At 40.7% G+C, this 8,910-nt stretch overlaps 1 protein-coding gene and 8 non-coding genes across 10 annotated transcripts in view; 1 reads left to right on the forward strand and 8 right to left on the reverse strand.

Annotated features, from left to right (window-relative positions):
• The window catches only part of veph1 (ventricular zone expressed PH domain-containing 1), a 251,566-nt gene that overhangs the window by 83,900 nt on the left and 158,756 nt on the right, over positions 1–8,910 (forward strand). The gene's annotated exons all lie outside the window — the stretch shown is intronic.
• Positions 244–338, reverse strand: trnar-ucu (transfer RNA arginine (anticodon UCU)). Its single transcript has 2 exons — positions 302–338; positions 244–279 (listed from the first exon to the last, which is right to left on the reverse strand). It is a non-coding gene; the product is annotated as a tRNA-Arg (tRNA).
• Positions 700–795, reverse strand: trnar-ucu (transfer RNA arginine (anticodon UCU)). Its single transcript has 2 exons — positions 759–795; positions 700–735 (listed from the first exon to the last, which is right to left on the reverse strand). It is a non-coding gene; the product is annotated as a tRNA-Arg (tRNA).
• Positions 1,157–1,251, reverse strand: trnar-ucu (transfer RNA arginine (anticodon UCU)). The gene is made up of 2 exons: positions 1,215–1,251; positions 1,157–1,192 (listed from the first exon to the last, which is right to left on the reverse strand). It is a non-coding gene; the product is annotated as a tRNA-Arg (tRNA).
• Positions 2,073–2,167, reverse strand: trnar-ucu (transfer RNA arginine (anticodon UCU)). Its single transcript has 2 exons — positions 2,131–2,167; positions 2,073–2,108 (listed from the first exon to the last, which is right to left on the reverse strand). It is a non-coding gene; the product is annotated as a tRNA-Arg (tRNA).
• On the reverse strand, positions 2,529–2,623 carry trnar-ucu (transfer RNA arginine (anticodon UCU)). The gene is made up of 2 exons: positions 2,587–2,623; positions 2,529–2,564 (listed from the first exon to the last, which is right to left on the reverse strand). It is a non-coding gene; the product is annotated as a tRNA-Arg (tRNA).
• On the reverse strand, positions 3,429–3,523 carry trnar-ucu (transfer RNA arginine (anticodon UCU)). Its single transcript has 2 exons — positions 3,487–3,523; positions 3,429–3,464 (listed from the first exon to the last, which is right to left on the reverse strand). It is a non-coding gene; the product is annotated as a tRNA-Arg (tRNA).
• On the reverse strand, positions 3,885–3,980 carry trnar-ucu (transfer RNA arginine (anticodon UCU)). The gene is made up of 2 exons: positions 3,944–3,980; positions 3,885–3,920 (listed from the first exon to the last, which is right to left on the reverse strand). It is a non-coding gene; the product is annotated as a tRNA-Arg (tRNA).
• On the reverse strand, positions 4,330–4,424 carry trnar-ucu (transfer RNA arginine (anticodon UCU)). The gene is made up of 2 exons: positions 4,388–4,424; positions 4,330–4,365 (listed from the first exon to the last, which is right to left on the reverse strand). It is a non-coding gene; the product is annotated as a tRNA-Arg (tRNA).

An 8,910-nucleotide genomic window follows, 5' to 3' on the forward strand; every position in this document is an offset into this window, starting at 1 on the left:
CCACACTGTATGGTAGATTTGCGACATTTTCAACTTTGGTTGGACAAAGAAGTCCAGTATGCAACTGATAGTATCTACTGATGGCTATGCATGACTATCAATGGCGCCATTTACTTGAACTCAGTAGGGTTTTTAGACCGCTTGTATAAAACTGCATTTTTTTGCCTTTTGTAGTTCAGTTCTTCTGTTTATCAGAAAACATAACAGATTCAGGACAAGTTCCTTGTGTGAAGGTAAAAACACCGACTCTGGTGGGACTCGAACCCACAACCTTTGAATATCTTTTTTGAAGCTTTCTGTCTAGAAGTCCAATGCGCTGTCCATTGCGCCACAGAGCCATGTCACCACTCTCTTTCATTTCTATCATAGTGCCATTCCCCTGGGTAATTGACCAGGCCTGCAGTAGTGCCTCAACCGTTCAGATTGTCAGGTAATGAAAGTGACATTGGTAGAGCTCCACACTGTATGGTCGATTTGCGACATTTTCAAATTTGGTTGGACTAAGAATTCCAATAAGCCACTCATAGTATCGACTGATGGCTATGCATGACTATCAATGGCGGCATTTATTTGAACTCAGTAGGGTTTTTAGACTACCTGTATAGGACTGCATTGTTTTGCCTTTTGTAGTTCAGTTCTTCTGTTTATCAGAAAACATAACAGATTTAGGACAAGGCCCTTGTGTGAATTTAAAAACATCGACTCCGGTGGGACTCGAACCCACAACCTTTGAATATCTTTTTTTGAAGTCTTCAGTCTAGAAGTCCAATGCGCTGTCCATTGCGCCACAGAGCCATGTCACCGATCTTTTTCATTTCTATCATAGTGCCATTCCCCTGAGTAATTGCCCAGGTCTGCAGTAGTGCCTCAACCGTTCAGATTGTCAGGTAATGAAAGTGACATTAGTAGAGCTCCACTCTGTATGGTAGATTTGCGACATTTTCAACTTTGGTTGGACTAAGAATTCCAATAAGCCACTCATAGTATCGACTGATGGCTCTGCATGACTATCAATGGCACCATTTACTTGAACTCAGTAGGGTTTTTAGACCGCCTATATAAAACTGCATTTTTTTGCCTTTTGTAGTTCAGTTCTTCTGTTTATCAGAAAACATAACAGATTTAGGACAAGGTCCTTGTGTGAAGGTAAAAACACCGACTCTGGTGGGACTCGAACCCACAAGCTCTGAATATCTTTTTTGAAGCTTTCTGTCTAGAAGTCCAATGCGCTGTCCATTGCGCCACAGAGCCATGTCGCCAGTCTTTTTAATTTCTATCATAGTGCCATTCCTCTGAGCAATTGCCCAGGCCTGCAGTAGTGTCTCAACCGTTCAGATTGTCAGTTAATAAAAGTAACATTGGTAGAGCTCCACACTGTATGGTAGATTTGCGACATTTTCAACTTTGGTTGGACAAAGAAGTCTAATAAGCCACTGATAGTATCTACTGATGGCTATGCATGACTATCAATGGCACCATTTACTTGATTGAACTCAGTAGGGTTTTTAGACTGCCTGTATAGGACTGCATTTGTTTGCCTTTTGTAGTTCAGTTCTTCTGTTTATCAGAAAACATAACAGATCTAGGACAAGGTCCTTGTGTGAAGCTAAAAACATCGACTCTGGTGAGACTGAAACCCACAATCTTTGAAAAACGTTCTCGAAGTTTTCTGTCTAGAAGTCCAATGCGCTGTCCATTGCGCCACAGAGCCATTTCACCAATACTTTTCATTTCTATCATAGTGCCATTCCCCTGAGTAATTGCCCAGGCCTGCAGTAGTGTCTCAACTGTTCAGATTGTCAGGTAATGAAAGTGACATTGGTAGAGCTCCACACTGTATGGTAGATTTGCGACATTTTCAACTTTGGTTGGACTAAGAATTCCAATAAGCCACTCATAGTATCGACTGATGGCTATGCATGACTATCAACGGCTGCATTTACTTGAATTCAGTTGGGTTTTTAGACCGCCTATATAGAACTGCATTTTTTTGCCTTTTGTAGTTCAGTTCTTCTGTTTATTAGAAAACATAACAGATTTAGGACTAGGCCCTTGTGTGAATTTAAAAACACCGACTCCGGTGGGACTCGAACCCACAACCTTTGAATATCTTTTTTGAAGCTTTCTGTCTAGAAGTCCAATGCGCTGTCCATTGCGCCACAGAGCCATGTCACCAATCTCTTTCATTTCTATCATAGTGCCATTCCCCTGAGTAATTGCCCAGGTCTGCAGTAGTGCCTCAACCGTTCAGATTGTCAGGTAATGAAAGTGACATTGGTAGAGCTCCACTCTGTATGGTAGATTTGCGACATTTTCAACTTTGGTTGGACTAAGGATTCCAATAAGCCACTCATAGTATCGACTGATGGCTATGCATGACTATCAATGGCACCATTTATTTGAACTCAGTAGGGTTTTTAGACCGCCTGTATAAAACTGCATTTTTTTGCCTTTTGTAGTTCAGTTCTTCTGTTTATCAGAAAACATAACAGATTTAGGACAAGGTCCTTGTGTGAAGGTAGAAACACCGACTCTGGTGGGACTCGAACCCACAACCTTTGAATATCTTTTTTGAAGCTTTCTGTCTAGAAGTCCAATGCGCTGTCCATTGCGCCACAGAGCCATGTCACCAATCTTTTTAATTTCTATCATAGTGCCATTCCCCTGAGTAATTGCCCAGGCCCTCAACTGTTCAGATTGTCAGTTAATGAAAGTGACATTGGTAGAGCTCCACACTGTATGGTAGATTTGCAACATTTTCGACTTTGGTTGGACAAAGAAGTCCAAAATGCCACTGATAGTATCTACTGATGGCTATGCATGACTATCAATGGCACCATTTACTTGAACTCAGTAGGGTTTTTAGACCACCTATATAAAACTGCATTTTTTACCTTTTGCAGTTCAGTTCTTCTGTTTATCAGAAAACATAACAGATTTAGGACAAGGTCCTTGTGTGAAGGTAAAAACGCCGGCTCTGATGGGGCTCAAACCCACACTCTTTGAATATCTTTTTTTAAGTCTTTAGTCGAGAAGTCCAATGCACTGTCCATTGCGCCACAGAGCCATGTCACCAATCTTTTTCATTTCTATCATAGTGCCATTCCCCTGAGTAATTGCCCAGGCCTGCAGTAGTACCTCAACCCTTCAGATTGTCAGGTAATGAAAGTGACATTGGTAGAGCTCCACACTGTATGGTCGATTTGCGACATTTTCAACTTTGGTTGGACTAAGAATTCCAATAAGCCACTCATAGTATCGACTGATGGCTATGCATGACTATCAATGGCACCATTTACTTGAACTCAGTAGGGTTTTTAGACCTTCTATATAGAACTGCATTGTTTTGCCTTTTGTAGTTCAGTTCTTCTGTTTATCAGAAAACATAACAGATTTAGGACAAGGCCCTTGTGTGAAGGTAAAAACACCGACTCTGGTGGGACTCGAACCCACAACCTTTGAATATCTTTTTTGAAGCTTTCTGTCTAGAAGTCCAATGCGCTGTCCATTGCGCCACAGAGCCATGTCTCCAATCTCTTTCATTTCTATCATAGTGCCATTCCCCTGAGTAATTGCCCAGGCCTGCAGTAGTGCCTCAACCGTTCAGATTGTCAGGTAATGAAAGTGACATTGGTAGAGCTCCACTCTGTATGGTATATTTGCGACATTTTCAACTTTGGTTGGACTAAGAATTCCAATAAGCCACTCATAGTATCGACTGATTGCTATGCATGGCTATCAATGGCACCATTTACTTGAACTCAGTAGGGTTTTTAGACCGCCTGTATAAAACTGCATTTTTTTGCCTTTTGTAGTTCAGTTCTTCTGTTTATCAGAAAACATAACAGATTCAGGACAAGGTCCTTGTGTGAAGGTAAAAACACCGACTCTGGTGGGACTCGAACCCACAACCTTTGAATATATTTTTTTGAAGCTTTCTGTCTAGAAGTCCAATGCGCTGTCCATTGCGCCACAGAGCCATGTCACCACCTTTTTAATTTCTATCATATTGCCATTCCCCTGAGTAATTGCCCAGGCCCTCAACTGTTCAGATTGTCAGTTAATGAAAGTGACATTGGTTGAGCTCCACTCTGTATGGTAGATTTGCGACATTTTCAAATTTGGTTGGACTAAGAATTCCAATAAGCCACTCATAATATCGACTGATGGCTATGCATGACTATCAATGGCACCGTTTACTTGAATTCAGTAGAGTTTTTAGACCGCCTGTATAAAACTGCATTTTTTTGCCTTTTGTAGTTCAGTTCTTCTGTTTATCAGAAAACATAACAGATTTAGGACAATGCCCTTGTGTGAATTTAAAAACACCGACTCCGGTGGGACTCGAACCCACAACCTTTGAATATCTTTTTTTAAGTCTTTAGTCGAGAAGTCCAATGCACTGTCCATTGCGCCACAGAGCCATGTCACCAATCACTTTCATTTCTATCATAGTGCCATTCCCCTGAGTAATTGCCCAGGTCTGCAGCAGTGCCTCAACCGTTCAGATTGTCAGGTAATGAAAGTGACATTGGTAGAGCTCCACTCTGTATGGTAGATTTGCGACATTTTCAACTTTGGTTGGACTAACAATTCCAATAAGCCACTCATAGTATCGACTGATGGCTATGCATGACTATCAATGGCAACATTTACTTGAACTCAGTAGGGTTTTTAGACCGCCTATATAAAACTGCATTTTTTACCTTTTGTAGTTCAGTTCTTCTGTTTATAAGAAAACATAACAGATTTAGGACAAGGTCCTTGTGTGAAGGTAAAAACGCCGGCTCTGATGGGTCTCGAACCCACAACCTTTGAATATCTTTTTTTAAGTCTTTAGTCGAGAAGTCCAATGCACTGTCCATTGCGCCACAGAGCCATGTCACCAATCTCTTTCATTTCTATCATAGTGCCATTCCCCTGAGTAATTGCCCAGGTCTGCAGTAGTGCCTCAACCGTTCAGATTGTCAGGTAATGAAAATGACATTGGTCGAGCTCCACACTGTATGGTAGATTTGCGACATTTTCAACTTTGGTTGTACTAAGAATTCCAATAAGCCACTCATAGTATCGACTGATGGCTATGCATGACTATCAATGGCGGCATTTACTTGAACTCAGTAGGGTTTTTAGACTACCTGTACTTATAGTGTCGACTGATGGCTATGCATGACTATCAATGGCGGCATTTACTTGAACTCAGTAGGGTTTTTAGACTACCTGTACTTATAGTATCGACTGATGGCTATGCATGACTATTAATGGCACCATTTACTTGAACTCAGTAGGGTTTTAAGACCGCCTGTATAAAACTGCATTTTTTTGCCTTTTGTGGTTCAGTTCTTCTGTTTATAAGAAAACATAACAGATTTAGGACAAGGTCCTTGTGTGAAGGTAAAAATATCGACTCTGGTGGGACTCAAACCCACAACCTTTGAATATCTTTTTTAAGTTTTCAGTCTAGAAATCCAATGCGCTGTCCATTGCGCCATGTCACCAATCTTCTTCATTTCTATCATAGTGCCATTCCCCTGAGTAATTGCCCAGGCCTGCAGTAGTGCCTCAACTGTTCAGATTGTCAGGTAATGAAAGTGACGTTGGTAGAGCTCCACTCTTATGGTAGATTTCCGACATTTTAAACTTTGGTTGGAAAAAGAATTCCAATATGCCACTGATAGTATCTACTGATGGCTATGCATGACTATCAATGGCACCATTTACTTGAACTCAGTAGGGTTTTTAGACTGCCTGTATAAAACTGCATTTTTTGCCTTTTGTAGTTCAGTTCTTCTGTTTATCAGAAAACAACAGATTTAGGACAAGGCCAAAACAAAGACTCTTGTGGGCTTCAAACCCACAACCTTTGAATATGTTTTTTAAGTCTTCTCTCTAGAAGTCCAATGCGCTGTCCATTGTGCCACAGAGCCATGGTACCCTAAATTATTATGTGCGATCATGGTGCCATTCCCCTTCTCTCAGTAGTTCCAGTTCCAGTAGTGCCTCAACCGTTCAGACTGTCAGGTTATTAAACTGACGTTGCTCTGTGGCGCAATGGACAGCACATTGGACTTCTCGACAAATGTAGTAAAGAAAGGCATTCAAAGGTTGTCGGTTCAAGTCCCACCAGTGTGGGCCTTTTTACTTTCACCCAAGGGCCATGTCCCAAATCTGTTATGTTTTCTGATCAACAGTTAGTGCGTCTGCCTCACAATACGAAGGTCCTGAGTAGTCGTGAGTTCAATCCTGGCCTCGGGATCTCTCTTTGTGGAGTTTGCATGTCCTCCCCGTGACTGCGTGGGTTCCCTATGGGTACTCCGGCTTCCTCCCACCTCCAAAGACATGCACCTCGGGATAGGTTGATTGGCAACACTAAATTGGCCCTAGTGTGTGAATGTTGTCTGTCTATCTGTGTTGGCCCTGTGATGAGGTGGCGACTTGTCCAGGGTGTACCCCGCCTTCCGCCCAATTGTAGCTAAAATAGGCTCCAGCGCCCCACGCGACCCCAAAGGGAATAAGCGGTAGAAAATGGATGGATGGATGGATGGAGAACAACTGAACAACAAAAGGCAAAAAATGCAGTTTTTTACAGGCAGTCTAAAAACCCTACTGAGTTCAAGTAAATGGTGCATTGATAGTCATGCATAGCATTCAGTAGATAATATCAGTGGCATATTGGACTACTTTGTCCTGCCAAAGTTGAAAATGTTGCAAATCTACCATACAGAGTAGAGCTCTACCAATGTCACTTTCATTACCTGACAATCTGAATGGTTGAGGCAATACTGGAACTGGAACTGCTGAGATAAGGGGAATGGCACCATGATAGCTATGAAAGACCATTGTTACGTGGCACAATGGACGAAGCATTTGACTTCTTGAGAGGAGTCTTAAAAAAGTCCTTCAAAGGCTGTAGGTTCGAGTTCCACCGTAGTCCGTGTTTTCACCTTCACCCAAGGACCATGTCCCAAATCTGTTATGTTTTCTGATAAACAGAAGAACTGAACGAGAAAGGGTAGAAAATGCAGGTATTACAGGCAGTCTAAAAATATATTGACATCAATTGAATTGTGCCATAATAGCAATGATTAGCATTCAGTAGATAGGTCAGTGGCATATTGGACTTGTAGGTCCGAACAAACTTGAAACTGTAACTAATCTACCATACAGTGTGGAGCTCTACCAATGTCATTTTTCATTACCTGTCAATCTGAATGGTTGAGGAACAACTAAAAATGGAACTACTGGGATCAGCGAAATGGCACTATGATCGCTGACAGCGCATTGGACTTCTATTCTATTCTATTCTATTCTATTCTATTCTATTCTAGACAGGTGACTTGGAAAAGGCATTCAAAGGTTGTGGATTTGAGTCTCATCAGAGTCTGAGTGTTTACCTTCACACAAGGTAGATAGGTCATGTTGGACTTGTAGGTCCAATGCTCGGTAATCAAAAGGAAGATGTCATTCAAAGCTTTTCGGTTCGACTACTACCAAAGTTGTTTTTCTTGCCTTTACACAAGGGACATATTTCACCTGTTAGGTTTCTGATGCAAGCAAGAGGGTGGAAACTTTCCACCCATTCTGAGGAATCTTAAAATAAATGTTAAAAAAAACTAAAACCAATGCCGTGAACGGTTCTTTGGAATGTGTCCAATTGTATTGAAAGTCGAAATTGTAGCAAATTTACAGTGGCAAGTGGAGTCCTACCAAAGTAGATTTGTAGTACCCGACAATCTAGGACTATCCGTATATAATAACAAAATGGACTGAAAAAAAAGCAGGAAAATGAATTTTTTTACAGGCAGCCATTATAGGCATGGTTGACACACAATATGTGACTCTGTGGTGCAATGGATTTAACAGAGTAATGTTATTCAAAGTATGTGGGTTCAAGTCCCATCTGAGTTGCTGTTCTTTGCTGCACACAAGGGCCACATACCTTTCTGCCACATACAAGCAGGGGAAGGAAGCTTTTCCCCCATCCTGAAGAATTGTCAAAAAACTGATTGCAATCCTATGGACGGTTCATTGGCATGTTGCACATTGTATAGGAATTTATAGCAAAGTCACAATAGCAAACAGATGGAATAGAACAATGTGTTGTTTTTTTTATAGGAAGTGTAAAAGGACTTAATGAGTTCAGGTGAATTTCACTATATTGGTCATGCATGGCATGCGGGAGATAAATCAGTGGACTGTTCGGTCCTACCAGAGTTGAAAGTGTTGTTAATCTACAATACAGACTCGCTTTGGCACTCGAAGAAAAAAAAGTTTGGACACCCCTGCTGTAGATAATACAGTACAGTTAGGAAGTTTTAAACAAAATAAATTATGTCCATTAAAGTAAGACATTTAAAAATGTTTATGTATGACATTCTGACACTAAAATTGTAATCCGTCCAAAATTGGGGTTAGGTTAATTAAAATTATGCAGGCAAAAGTGTGATTAATCTGTGTGTCATTCTTTGATAGTACTAATATATAGATAGATAGATGGATGATGGATGGATAGCTAGATTAAAGATAGTATTGGAGTTGTCGTCCTAGAATATAAAGTGAAGTCATTAACAAAAGTTAACATGGTAGGTTATATCGTCTAAAACACCACATTTGTCAATATTAACAGAATCAAATAGTTGTAGTTGCTTATTACTTACACATACAAAGTCTCCAAGGCAAAATTGTATTAGAAAGTATCCAGTAACAAACGTGTCCCATCATGAGTTTAATTTAATTGTGGCCACTTTAAAAAATTATTACCACTCCACTTCAACTTAAAGACAGCATAAATCCATTAGTGTTTTTGACGCCTACCACTGTTCTCTGTCTGACTAACTTTTTCTAACATTCTGCACCACAAAATAATAAAGGTGTATACGACTCCTACTGATACCGTATCAGATCAATATC

The sequence above is a fragment of the Entelurus aequoreus genome, linkage group LG13 (assembly GCF_033978785.1).
Source record: "Entelurus aequoreus isolate RoL-2023_Sb linkage group LG13, RoL_Eaeq_v1.1, whole genome shotgun sequence".
NCBI classification, from domain to species: Eukaryota; Metazoa; Chordata; class Actinopteri; order Syngnathiformes; family Syngnathidae; genus Entelurus; species Entelurus aequoreus.